Genomic DNA, 14,643 nt, shown 5'->3' with positions numbered 1-14,643 from the left:
AATGTAGCACCTAAGCATTGCTTTGCTTTTTTAACTGAAACAAAGCAGCAAAAAACTATTCTCGGATAAGGCAGTCGCTGATTTTCCTCACGTTAAGAATTCCATGCACAAATATCCCTTTGGTTCTGTTTCCGTGCAAGATAACAGTTCCGAACAAATTCTTGCAGTATGTATTCATAATCTGGCAAAAGGAAAGGATGACCGCTCACTTTTCTATGACGTTTCACTCTCAAGACATCAGACTAGATTCAATGTTTAAAGATATAATCGGATTGAGAATAATGTATATAAATGTTCTAGGTCATTCATTACAACACAGTAAATTATAAATTTGCGTAACAAACTGCTGCACATTTTCAATTTATAAAACATTGTCGAATTGTGTCCGCCTTCGTAGTCCTACGTGAACCCATCGTTAGGGGAACAAGCACATACTTCCATACTTTTTTAAATTTTGAATAAGCTTATTTATTGACTGTATAAAGGTTAATAAGACGTTGATTAAGCGCCTGGAAAAGCATTGCAAAACTATTTTATATTTTAAAAATGGAATTGACAGTATTACGCAAAACGGTTGTTCAAAAGCGTGAAAAAGCATTAGTTAAGCTTCATTGCAACTTGCAAAATAGTTTAGGATTAATTCTTGGTGTATCAACCAGAATAGATTAGGTCAGTAAAATGTACATAACCTTAGTTTTGGAGCTCTATTTCATGACAGACAAATTGTATGTGAAATAATTGTCTGAACATATTGTATTAATTTTTGCAAAATGGCGCCCGCTCCGGTTGTGAAACAGTAAAATTCTCCGGTTCTAAAACTCCCAAAACTTCTATTATCACGGCCTTAAGCGTGTTTAAAACACTTTTCAAGCATATGAGAATAAGAAATAAATTCTGCATTTTTGAGTACTCGAATTTCCTGTTTATTATATGCATTAATTGGCAATTCAGGTTGGGATTAAGGATTTATATTAAGAAACTGTTGTGGTTTTGAATTCGAGCTATTTTCCGTTAATAAATGTTTGTATCATGTTATTTGCCTTCCATATTTCTTTATTTTCTTTTTTTTTTATGGATTTTCTGTAGTGTTTCACAACCGGGGACACTTTTTATGGCCAAAAGATACACATTTTGGCAATAACGTTTTTGTTTCAAACGAAAAAAATATGCCGTCTTCAGTTTAAATTAAAATTACTTAACTAATTTAAACTAAATTTATACCAAATTAATACTAAATTAAAATTAAAATTACTGCATGGCATCACATACTAATAAGAGTAAATATTTGAAAAAATATGACAATCGAATTGTTTGCTAACTCCGCTGGTTCACTATTTTTCATAAAACATTCCTATTGGCAACGGTGAGACACAGGGTCGTGGGTAACACTGAGACATAGCTTTTTTTGCCATGCAAATTTTTTTGAAATTCTTTTTGTGTTCAATCGCAAATCAATCCTTAGAAATTAACTGTAAATGAATTCTGAAGTGTAAGTTAAAAGTCAGATGTCCAGGATTTGTCCTCTACATGAGCATAAATGTATGTGTGAAAATAATCGGAATTTTCAATCATTCAATCATAATAATGTATGCTTTATAGATACAATAAACAACACGACACAATAAACATGTTCTTTATTCCCCAAAAATATGGTTTAAATCGATTTCAAATTGGTGTCTCAGTATGCAATACTCGTTGTCTCACTCCCACCTATTGGTTAACAGTGAGACAAAAATATACCTCCACGTTTGTGGTTCTAACTAATTTAGCTTATAACCAAAACTACTGAAACTTTTTTTCAGGTAACTAGAAGGATATACCTTTCAAATAGATTGAATAGCGCGTTGGTAGCTATCATAAAAAAATCAAATTTTTGGAAAAAAGTGTCTCACTGTAGACGTTTTTCCCCTACAGAAAATTGCGCTCGAACTACCTATACAATTTCCACAAAAAATGGGCGTAATATAAATCACAGCTCAAACATTCTAATTTGCTGTGATCAGCAGATTCTTTTCGTCATATTTAAAACATGAAAACTAAGAGGACTTTTATTTAAAAAAAAAGAAAAAGAAAAATAGTGGTCCTCTGACATTATCTTTTGTCGATAACGAAGACAATCCATAGATATTGATGCTAAGGGGCCGTGCAATAATTACGTAAGAGCTTTTTCCTCATTTATGAATCCCTCTCCGCCTTATATAAGATATTGTAAGATTTTGGCCAATCCCCCCTCCCCACCATAAAAAATCTTAGTAAGATTTTTTGAAACATCAAAATTAAAGTTTTATTTAAAAAGTTAGACAATGAAAGAATATTGAAACAGTGAACAAAGGTCAATGAACAAATTCATAAAAAAAACAAACAATATCAATTATCTGTTGTAAATCTCTTTATGGCCCACTCACGAACCGAACGTATTTCAGCATTGAGGTTAATAAATGTTGGTGTATGCTCAGAAACTCACTAGCGTTCACTTAATTCGCATTGATCCACTCTAAATCGTCTGAACACGTGTACTTTTCAAGTAGCGTACAAAGAACTTCTTTGCCTCTTCTAGATGACACGCGACATGGTCTTATCTTGGTATTGGTACTGCATTGCTTCTAATGTACAGATCTGTAATGACCATCCAGGGTTTCCTTTGAAGCAAAATACTGACCCCAGTCTGGTCACACGCAGCAGGCAAGATCTTTGAGAACAGTAGAACAATACATCCCCAGAAACATTTTTGCTGTATAGTAGCTTATCAAGCGCTTGTTCCATTGGTACAGCTATACATTAGTTGAATAAGCTACTTTAACACAAAGATGTTTCGTGGCTGCCTTGCGGGATTGGGACAGGCAATTGCAACGAAATATGTTGGAATAATAGCATAAACCAATGACATCAGATGGCTCTGGAACAAGTAGGTCGACTGCTGTTTCCCTGAGTGGGCAAGGCTAAAATACTTAGCAGGTTGCTACGCATTTCCTTGCAGCATGAAGGATTTCGACACTTCACAACTTAACTCATCAATTTAAAATTTATGTAACAAGTAACATGAGTTGCTATTAAAAAATGTGAATTTTTCATAATTTTTTCGTGCATGAAAATCTTACGTAAGATTTTGCGGAATCCCCCCTTCCCCCATTACGCCTTACGTAATTAGTGTACGGCCCCTAAGGCTGTGAACCATTTCGCGAAATTTTTAACTTTTTGGTTAAAATTTGACAGTACGATGGTTTTTCGAAAATAACCCTGCTCGGGAGCATGGTTAGTTTTAACCAAGTTCTGAGAGCCAATGAGATATGCACAGGTGAGGAAGAGAGCTTCGATGTGTTTCACTGATTTTTCGTTGGATTTTTTTTAGATTGGTATGAATGCTTATCGCATAATAAATTTGTCCAAACAACCCGGGTTGAAATGAGATGAATTTTATCTATCAAATAAAAGCAAATGAACATCAAAAATTCATCCGATTTTAACTCGGACAGAATAAACAATATTTTCATCCTCACCTTATATGCTCTCATTGAGCAAAAAAAAAAAACTATCAATCCGTCAAATATGAAATGGTTCACATTTTGAACTGATTTTAACCACTCAAGGAGAAATAACCATCGAACTGTCAAATTTTAACCAAAAAGTTAAAAATTTCGCGAAATGGTTCACAGCCTAAGTTTGTAACTGCTGTAACTTTGTCAATTTTCACCCAAATGGCTTAAGACACACGTTCTTCAAATGTTAATCTTTCAAAATAATAAAAAAATGAGTTTTTTAATGCCGACAAACTTCTATGACTTCTATTCTTCAAAAACTAACCAAAAAAAAGCAAATCATAGTGCTTAAACGTCCTTTCTAAGACTTGGCAATTTTTAATCGACAAACTTCACAGCCGGCTATTAGAGTACAGGACAGTTACGGGGCTAGTGCAACAATCCTACTGACTCTATCTAGCAGCTTCGCCTAGCCGGGATTCGAACATACGACGACAGGCTTGTTAGACCAGCATTGTACCTCGAAACCAACTAAACGGTAACCAACAAAACTCAACTAAACGGTAACAAAAAACCTTTGTTATAGACTATATCTATAACTTATAGTATAACAAAGGTAAAAACTTACCAAATGTTCGACATTAATTGTTTTGGACCGGCAAAAGCTGCACCGTAGGTCGTATTGTAAAAAGTCGAGTCGTTTTCTGCACAGTTGTATAAGAAGCTGATATGAACCTTAAACAGTAATGTTTCGATTTTGTCAGCCCCATGTTGAATTTGGGGCTGACAAAATGAGGGAACTGACAAAATCGAGAATTTTTTTTTTGTAAAATTTTTCAAAATTCCAGATTTTAGACCTTACAATTTCGAAAACCGCTAACCGAAAGCTTATCGCAATCTAATTAACCGGGCACAACACAATGGTCAAAAACCAAAAAACGTGTGCATTAGAGTTTTGAACGGGAAAACTTGGATTTAGGTTTATGGAACCTTTGGAAGAGTTTCTCTAAATTTCAAGTTCTATCGTCTAGTGGAATTCAAATTTTGATTAATCCCCCTGAAAGTGCATTTTTCTTCAGTTTCAATATACCTCATTGATGCGTTCTGTAAAGTTTTAAAGCATATTTTATTACAAGAAATTTTGCTGAAGACAGTAACCTTCTAGCTACTCAGCAAAGATAGAAAAATCCTATTTCTGAATCGTTAAATTCAGTTTTCCTATTTTAGCGGTTTTTGTAGTTGTAAGCTTTACAAAGTTGTACAAATAGTAAAAATACACAACATTGCTGAATATTGTGTATCTCTATCTTTGCTCGTTTAGGAACTGTAGAGCTTTCAATATAAAAATACCCTAATTACTCCCGAATTTCTTGCAAAGCAGGCATCATTTTATTCAAAAACTCTCCTTAGGGAATCAGAATAGTTTCATGTAGACTGTAAAGTATTATAAATCATGTTTAAAAGCACCAAAGTTGAACAAAATTTATAGGCTGACAAAATCGGGATAAAAAGCTGTTAAAATCGGGGGTAGACAAAATCGGGAGCTCATAAAATCGGAACAATACTGTATATACCTCTTCGCCTCAGTTTTCTCTAATAGTTACTGTTTATTGGACACAAATGAATGTAGTTTAACCCTCTAACGGGTAACGCCGTCTGTAGAGGGTTTTCGTTTTTAGAGCCTCCTTTTGCCACATGTGAAATTCATTTTGAGAGGAAAATATAAAAATATCTTCAGAAAAGATTTCTTGACATTTTGGCATTCATATTATGACACTCTGGACATGAGTTCCAGAGGTAAAAAGCAAAGCCTAGGTGCTACATTCCGTTATCGAAACTTGACTTTCTGTTTTTATACGACAGACTTCGCAGCCAGGCCAGTTGCTACGATACCTCATACCTCGAAGCCAACTGGGAGTTCCAGATGTATCATCTTTCAAAAACAAAACTTCTGGTAAGTTGCAAAAAAGAATTATTTCGTGAATTTTGGCTATTGACTTTTGAAGGAAAAGCACATCTAGAATAAAATGATTGACCTCAAATTTATGATATAAAAAATAACTGAATAGAGTGTTGAACATAAAAAAAAAGATTTTTGGATGAACATCAAAACAGTAATAACATAACAATAAGGCCAATACAAATATGTTATAAAGTTTTTGTCCTTCCGGTGTCGGGCACTTGAAGGGGAGGGCGAAAAAAAGCTGATTTTTTTAATCGAGCAAAAAACTTGCGTTATTTTTACTTAAAGTTTAAACGTCAAAACCAAATCTATTCTTGCTTTTCATATACAGGTTATTATTTTTCATGCAAAAACCTTCCAAAATAGAGTCAAAATCGAAAAAAGTTTTTTTGTTGATTTTCGGAAATTACATTACATATTTGTACTTCCACTTTTGTGTCGTGCTAGAAGCGTTAACACTCCATAAACTATTTTTTTGAGTTTTTAGGCTGTAAAACTCACAAATAATTGATTCTATACAAAAAAATTCTACTCAAGTTTAACAAATTTATTTTGCCTTCCGATTTTTAGAACCAATTTTGAAGGGCGGGGAGACAAAAACTTTAAAAATAATTTACAAAGCCCTTATTTATTTAAAAAAACTTATATTTTACAAATTATTTTTTTACCTCTCGATTTTTCAGGCCAGTTTCAAAGGCGGGAGGAGGGGGAGTGTGACAAAAACTTTAAAAAATATTTGCAATGGCCTAATCTCGAGTTATCATGAAAAATAGTCGTTAGTTTGATCAAATTGTTTTTATGATACTGTCCGTTAGAGGGTTAACTACGCTCGAGTGTACTATTAAAAAAGTTTCACGAAACGCAGTACCAGTACCACTCTTTGGTATGGTGACTCCTGCTGAATTCAGAAATGTTATCCTAAAAAACGGCCTACGCTAAGGAAACGTTCGATTTACGAGAGGACAGACCAGACAGCACTCCGGTAAGACTGATTGGTCGGTACCTACTTACTATACGAACTCCCGGAAAAAGGTGTACGTGTTTGCGTTTGAACGTATGTTTGTGTTCGTACAGTTTATCTTTTCCCAAGTTAAAAACAGCGCTTCCTCGCCTCAATTCCCCAGTCGGCCATCCATCGTGTGATCCGTATATGCTTGATTTGATAGTTGTTCGCCTTTTTTTCCTCGCAATCGCGCGGACAATTATTCGATTGGCAAGTCCGTGTGTTCGCGGTATGTGTTCGAACCAATTGCAATAAATATTATCCGCAGCACTATAGTCCAGCATCAGTCAGTCTATGTGTCCAGAAAAGTTGGAAGCTGAAACAAGTCCGATTAGAAGAAAAGAATATATAAACCGTTTCACCACACGCCGGGTTGATAGAAGATAGAGAAATAACGAAGGAAAATTGGCTAAAGTTCGATGAAAGGCCGAGAAATAGAAAAATAGTGTAGTGAGTGAGATCAGCGCCGATCATCGCCGTCCAGATCCAGAGGCAGCCAGTGAATCAGCGACGAAACAAGTCGAAGAAGAAACAATCAAAATAGTGCGCGCTGTTGTCTCGTCAAAGTTCGATTCTGCTTCGCATACGCCAGAAGTTGTGTATGAGTGATTCACGTTTCTCTCTCTCTATCTATCTGTGTATAAATATTCCGATATTATTGCTGAACACAGAGCACAGCAAAAAGGCTAAAGTTTGATCTCGTCCAGTCAATCAGCGCCCGAGCCCACGGCTCCCGATCGATCCGTTGCCGATTTTCGCGTTTCGCCACGGGAGGAAGATTGTGCGTAAGTGTTCAATTGTCGGTGTGCGTTCTGTGCTTTCCACCGAGGGAGACCTTCTCCTACCTGCCCCGACACGGTTCCGACCTCTGCTCTGCTCTGCTCTGGTCTGGTCTCATCATCCTGCATATCAGCAGCACAGTTGGCAACAAAACCGTCTCGTGTCGGTCGGCGACTGCACACAAGCGGCCATCAGAATCTGCTCCCCGGAATCGAGCAGGCAGCCAGCAGCAACGCCAGCGGAGTGATTCGAAGATCGCCAGCCAATCTGTAGTGAATCGGATTTTGTGAATAAATAGGTGCGGAGTTCTTGCTGGAAACGAGCTGGAAAAGAGAGGCTAAAAGAAGTGGAGGTGAGTGTGGATTACCTGTATTGTAAATTAAGTCGGAGATTTGGTTCTGTTTCTATTTAATTAACACTCGGTTTACTGACCGTTAAATATTCCTGCTTCTGTCAAAAGATTTTGCCCTCCGGGAGAACAGGATAGAGAAGGGTCAATCTGACCCTATGAACAATCTAGCATTAAAAATAGATATTGTTACTTGTTCGTATATTTACGGCAGTAATATGCTGTGTATTCTAACAAATGATGTGTTTGAAAAATAATGTTGATATCAATTTCGTCTTTAAATTTCCCTTTCCCTCATTGAACGGAGTGCTAAATTCTTATAAATATTTCAATTTCGTCAGATTGTTAATTTCTGGGGTTGAAGTGTGGATAAGGATTCATTTTTGGCAATGGAAAATAGTTCACTTCTAAAATTACATTAACTGGCATAATTGTTCTGAATGAGAAGAAAACTCATGATTGATTGAGCAGATATTAGGGTAACGGCACCAGTTTTCGCCACCCTAGGGGTTCCATAGTGTTTTATTGTTATTTGGAATGCCATATTCAATCATCAATAATTTAAACATATTGTACTGAACCAATATAAAATGACTCCAAATCCTTAATGGTTATATAACTCAAATTGGTATTATTTTTAGTTGGTGTCGTCATATTGAAACGATTTAAACATGATCCATTTTTCGCCATGGGCGAATTTCAATAGACCGTTCCTAAACACACTGCGGGAACCAGTAATGAGGTTGTTTCTCAACGGAAATCCATTCTGTTTCCACTATTCAATTGAAAATCAATCCTATTTTTTGAAAAAATATAAATATTAATGAATTTTTAGACTAGAACAAAATACAAGCGATGCTTGTGGGGGTGGCGCAAACTGGAGCGCAGAAATGGCGAAAACTGGGTCTTGGGGGATGAAAACTGATGTCTCAACATGCCTCACAAATTTTACACTTACAACGACTTTTTCAAATATTTGGGCTTAAGTGGCCGGATGCTGCGGGTTTGCGAGCCAGGGAGACGGCTATTTGTTGCTTTATGTTATTTTAATAGATCACCTGATCGCATCACTTATCACAGCGAATCCAGATCCGATCATACCTTCTCATACTAAAACAATCTTCCTTCTCGTGACATTCGTGGAGGTTCAGAGGTAAACTCGGCATCATAACAGCGAATGTTGAACTAACAATTCTTCTCTTCCCTAACGATCACAAGGACGTGGCCGGCGCCGTTATTGATCTGTATCAAGTTGTAGCTTCTGAATGGTTGTACATTGAAGATAGGAAACCTTACCGAAATGCTATCTGTGTGGTTTACTGTGCAACTTCATTAGCTCGGATCAATCATGGAGGTGCAACTACGATCTGTGTGGTCGTTCATGCTCATGCTCATGCAAAATTTGCGCTTAAGTTTTATGCTATAAGCGCAGCAAAAATATTTCTGTTTAATGTAGGTTCAACAATTCTCATCGATATGGTACTACAGGGGTATTGAATCTCGGTATTCTGCAATAGGATCGCAGCAACTGGCCCTGCAACTGTCCTGTACTCTAACAGCTGGCTGCGAAGTCTGTCGTATAAAAACAGAAGGTCAAGTTTCGATGACGGAATGTAACACCTAGGCTTTGCGTTGCTTAATACGTCACAAAGACAACAAAACTGCAAGAAAAAGACAACATTTTTCTGTCTTGTCTTGTGTTGTCTTGGCAATAAAGCGGATGAAAGATGATGAAGGAAAACAAAAAAGCGACAAAATAAAGGAAAATTGACACCAAAACAGCAAAAAATGAAAGCCGCCGAAAACAAGCGACAAAAATGCTATAAATAAAAAAGGCGTTTAAAACAAAAATACAATGAAAAGACAACAAAAATACGGCAGAGAGATGAGAAAGAGACGACGTATCAAAGGCAGCAAAGAAATGACAAAAAAACGGCGAAAAAGCTACGATAATATAATAGATAAGGACTGTATCGAAAAGTCTTTAGCAACATCTATTCGTGAATAAAAATGAAATACGATTATTATTTCAATTTTTGTTTTCGGTTTATTTAAAATCAGTACGACTTGAAACAATAACATGGCTTACATTAGTCAAAATATTAAGTTCTAAAGAATTAGTTCACTTTTGATGAAACTCCTCCCAGCAAATTCTGCACACAAGCTTTTGTGCGTTTCCTGGATGCTGCTGTTCAATTTTTCTTGCATTCCTCCATGCTTTGGGAAACTGTTTCTTCCCTCATGAAGATCCTCTTCACAATCGACCAGTAACGTTCAATTGGTCAGAGCCCTGGACAATTTGGTGGATTGATGTTTTTCTCGACGAATTGGATATAATTGTCTGAAAGGCATTGTCGTATAGGCTTAGCGCGATGTACAGATGCAAATTCGGCCAAAAGAGAGGGGGAGACTGATACTGTTTGTAGACGGGCCACAATATTTTTAATATTTTTTTTTTGAAACGATGATTCTACAATTGATGAAGGGACGGTAAGGGAAAGTAATGAAGAAGGATTTTTTCGGGAATGAAGGGGAAGGGTGGAAAGGAAGGGGGGGTAATAGGTAGCTATGGTTAACAAGTTGTCGTTGTGACTCCTATCTTTTGTCCAATGCTGGAAGGTGCATGGGTCGAACCAAGCTGTAATCAGAGATTATAACCGGATTTGAACCCACAACACCTGCCAGGGCGTGTCGCTCACTGGTACCCGTGTACCTTTGAACCACAGAGGCGCTGGACAAAAGAAGTCTGCACAACCCCCCTTATTAACCATAGCGCGACATGGGTTGGTCTATTTTTAGACACACAAATTGTGCCTCTTCCTCCACTTACTGTAGAAACCACCGACCGAGAAGTTTTAATCTAACGTCATTTTACTTTCAGGACGACGACACTATGCAGACCCTTACGACTTGCAAGGTACTGCGTGTGACGCTGTTCGTCCGAAAGCGTGTTAGTCCGCGTTTCTCAGCGCGGTTCTTCGGAGAAAGGCTCCGTTCCTATGAAAATTGACCAAACTCGTGACTTTAGTCATGACCTTGAAATGCGGTCAGGCATATATTAATATTTTTTTGAAACGATGATTCTACAATTGATGAAGGGACGGTAAGGGAAAGTAATGAATTTCAAGGTCATGACTAAAGTCACGAGTTTGGTCAATTTTCATAGGAACGGAGCCTTTCTCCGAAGAACCGCGCTGAGAAACGCGGACTAACACGCTTTCGGACGAACAGCGTCACACGCAGTACCTTGCAAGTCGTAAGGGTCTGCATAGTGTCGTCGTCCTGAAAGTAAAATGACGTTAGATTAAAACTTCTCGGTCGGTGGTTTCTACAGTAGGTGGAGGAAGAGGCACAATTTGTGTGTCTAAAAATAGACCAACCCATGTCGCGCTATGGTTAATAAGGGGGGTTGTGCAGACTTCTTTTGTCCAGCGCCTCTGTGGTTCAAAGGTACACGGGTACCAGTGAGCGACACGCCCTGGCAGGTGTTGTGGGTTCAAATCCGGTTATAATCTCTGATTACAGCTTGGTTCGACCCATGCACCTTCCAGCATTGGACAAAAGATAGGAGTCACAACGACAACTTGTTAACCATAGCTACCTATTACCCCCCCTTCCTTTCCACCCTTCCCCTTCATTCCCGAAAAAATCCTTCTTCATTACTTTCCCTTACCGTCCCTTCATCAATTGTAGAATCATCGTTTCAAAAAAATATTAATATATGCCTGACCGCATTTCAAGGTCATGACTAAAGTCACGAGTTTGGTCAATTCACAATATTTTTGACAATTATTCATTTTTGTAAATTTGAGCATTTATTGCACACTTTGTGAAGAAAATACGCATCGCAGACCACAAGTACAAAACGCATGCCATACTGAAACCTTTTGTCCAAACTTTTCCAGCGTAATCGTACTGTCGGTATCGTCCACCACCTCGTCCGCCGATTTCGTGTAAAATTTCGGCCCTGGAAGCGCTTTTGAATCCTGTTTGACGTAAGTTTTGTCGTCTATATAGATGCACTTGTTGCCGTTGTCTATTATCCGTTTATAGTTACCGTGCCCTTATTTAGGCTCGAGATTGTTACTCTCCGGATCTCTTAGATACCTTATGATTCTTGTATTTCTTTACGGAGTTCCTGACCTTGATTCACTGAATTATCGCAATGATTCTTTTAAGTATTTTAACCAAATAAGACGTTGTTACCAATCGGTGTCGTTTAATATGAGTTATTACTGCAGAATCTACCGGGAGCTAACTGGAACCAGGTTTTCTTCCGGACCAAGGCAGATCCTTCAAGGATAACTCTTTTTTATTTATCGATGATATTTTTACGCTTGCGTCGTGCACTTTAAACCGTTTTGCGATTTAGTTTATAAAAAACACCGTTTTCAGTGCACCAAGTGTGCAGAATGTTTTTTTCTGATTTCAAGATCAATCCTAGGCATAGCGAAAAGTAAAAAAATAATCGAAACAAATCGATTGCAAAACTCTTTTTAGATATTTAAACGAACTTTTGCTTGCACGCACATAAAGATTGCTTCACCCATTTTTGAGTAAAATCATTTTAAAAGTTGCTAATTACTTTTCGATACAGTCCTTAGACAACGATGAGATATATTTCACATGAAATATATTTCATGTAAAGTATAACACTTGTCTCAAAATAGTTTAATTGAAATCTATCTCCCTTTGCTTCAATTGCAACCGTTATTGAAAAGCGTTATAGCTGGCACGCACGACATTCTGAGGCATTTCATCCCAAATCTTCTGCATATGTTGCTTGAAAGTATTCACAGTCAATCCTTTGGTGCTGCCTAGTTTGCCTACCGTGTAACCCCATACATAGAAGTCGAGAGGATTCAAATCAGGCAATGAGGCAGGCCACTCTTCGGACGGAACAAAATCCGGAAAATTGTTCTCATACCAAGCCTATGTAGCTTTCGCCTGGTGAGACGGTGCTGAATCTTGTTGAAAACAGTATGATGCATTCTTTTAGTGTTTTTGACGATAGGAAGAAAATTGTTCTTCAAAATATTATCGGTGTAATATTTAGTGTTGATTTTACTAGGTTGAATGAACAGCAATGGAAGAAGATTTTTGGAGAAACATTCGCATACCATCACCCTGGAAATATTCTGGAACCTTTGAACAGCCAGTTTGTCGCGTGGAATATCAGAAAGATGTGCTGCATACATCTGGTCATTTTGTTAGAAACCAGTTCTTTGGCCATCTTACGTCCAGAATTATTTGGTTTCCGTCGAATTCGGTTGATAGCTTCCAGTTTCCTTACAGTTCCGTTTGGGAATGTTTGGAGAGTATTTTCCCAGATCGCTTGTATCGATGGTACGAAAGACGAATCTTTCGTTTACACTCAAGTCTTTTTTACGCGGTTTGTTTTTTTAGATTACTCAAGAACGGTGCAGCTTAGGGATCAATTACAAAATACGTGACGAATGTCGAGCCTTTCCCAAATGTATTGAGAAATAAATGAATGATCCTTAAGTTGCCCTGTTCTTATTATTCAAAAAAACAAACCGTGTAAAAAAAGTACTTGAGTGTATTCCGAGTAGTTTTAGCTTCTTTAAAATATCCCACGATCGAAAATTTTTCAAAAGCAGACTTAACATAAGTTCCCTTTTCGCGTTCATGATAACTACCACTCTCAAACGAATGAAAATTCAAAACAAACTTGCAAGCTGTGTTGTCATTTGAATATACTCTAAACGAAAAATATGCAGACCCATTTTTAAAAAACTAACAGTTATTACTACTCACCCTGTAAAGTATGGCAGTGATGTACCTAATACGTTGCACCTATCGAACAAAATGGCTTCTACGATATTTTGTCTTGTGAAACTGCCGAATATTATAAAATGCTGCATAGCTTTTGATTGCGTTAGGCATGGAACCTAACTTTTCGAATATCGACTTTCGATTTCAAACTAAAAACATAGCCGGTAATTTTTGCATTTTTGTTAAAATTTCCAGGCTGCTGATTTAGTTATTGAGTGGTAGTGTTACTGAAATTGCCGAATGTTTAATTAGGAACCAGGAACCAGCAGCATGGCTGTTGGTCGACGAATACTAAAGCTTGCTTTATTTAGAATTCGAACAAACTTTTGCTCAGACTGTGACGCTCTTGGTAGACGGATTTGGAAGTTCTTGGCGCCCACGTGTCGGAAAGTTTATTAGCTTCACCTATGTATTTTTGATATTCCGTAAAACGACTGTATTTTGTAAACAAACACCATGGAAGCCAAAAAAAGGGAAAAAATTGTACACAGTTATTTGGAAAATCCATTGTGGTCTGCATCTAGGCTAGCCAAACAGCTGAAATTCCCCAGAAATACCATATGGCGCGATATCAAACGGTATAAGGAAACATTGACGACGATTCGGAAGCCCCAAGGCTTCGAGCGATCCTTTTTTTCTGCCGCAGCCACACCAACGTACATTCAAGTTCACACCGTCCGTTTAGTTGTGGAATACGAAAGCTATGCATAACACAACTGGCAGTTTGTTCAGTCAAACGCCGATTGAACGCAGTAGAACGAATGCGTTGTATACCTTTTTGATATTTTCGTTTCGATCAAGTTGCCTTTACCGTTTGGAGTAGCGAATGACTACAACACAGTCAAATGACGCAGTCACCACGCTAACGAAAAGGAACCGCGCTATCGTATATTCAATACTACAAAAAAAAAATACAACCGCTACATGTGCATGGCAGAAGTCGGTCGCACATTTTGCTTGCGTCGGACCGACGTCCGGGTGACGAACTTACTGTGAGCAGCCGATTTGGAGACAAAAAGAGAAACGAAAAAATACGTCATCTTATGCTTCCAGTCAGCTTGCAGTTCAGATTCTTCATATGAACGCGCAAAGCGGGGCAAAGCGAGAGTACGACTGTTTGCTTTTGCAGACAGGTCGCATAAATTGTAAGACGGCAGCAGCGCAAACGGCAGATTGACCGGATTCAAAAAACAGTCAAATGATCGTTCAAAAAGCGGAGGTTGAATGCGGAAAGTGTACGCATTCACGGCAATCACATTCAACTTGCGATCTCTTT

General features: G+C 37.8%; 1 protein-coding gene across 2 annotated transcripts in view; it reads left to right on the top strand.

The window, feature by feature from the left end:
* The window catches only part of LOC128734027 (uncharacterized), a 206,407-nt gene that overhangs the window by 3,681 nt on the left and 188,083 nt on the right, over positions 1-14,643 (top strand). For both annotated transcript variants that reach the window (XM_053827993.1, XM_053827992.1), the window contains exon 2: positions 6,711-7,574. The gene's annotated coding sequence lies outside the window, so the exon portion shown is untranslated. The remainder of the gene's footprint in view (positions 1-6,710; positions 7,575-14,643) is intronic.

The sequence above is a fragment of the Sabethes cyaneus genome, chromosome 2 (genome assembly GCF_943734655.1).
Source record: "Sabethes cyaneus chromosome 2, idSabCyanKW18_F2, whole genome shotgun sequence".
Taxonomy (NCBI): Eukaryota; Metazoa; Arthropoda; class Insecta; order Diptera; family Culicidae; genus Sabethes; species Sabethes cyaneus.
Note: the sequence above shows the minus strand (reverse complement) of the source record. Positions and strands in the feature narration are given on the sequence as shown.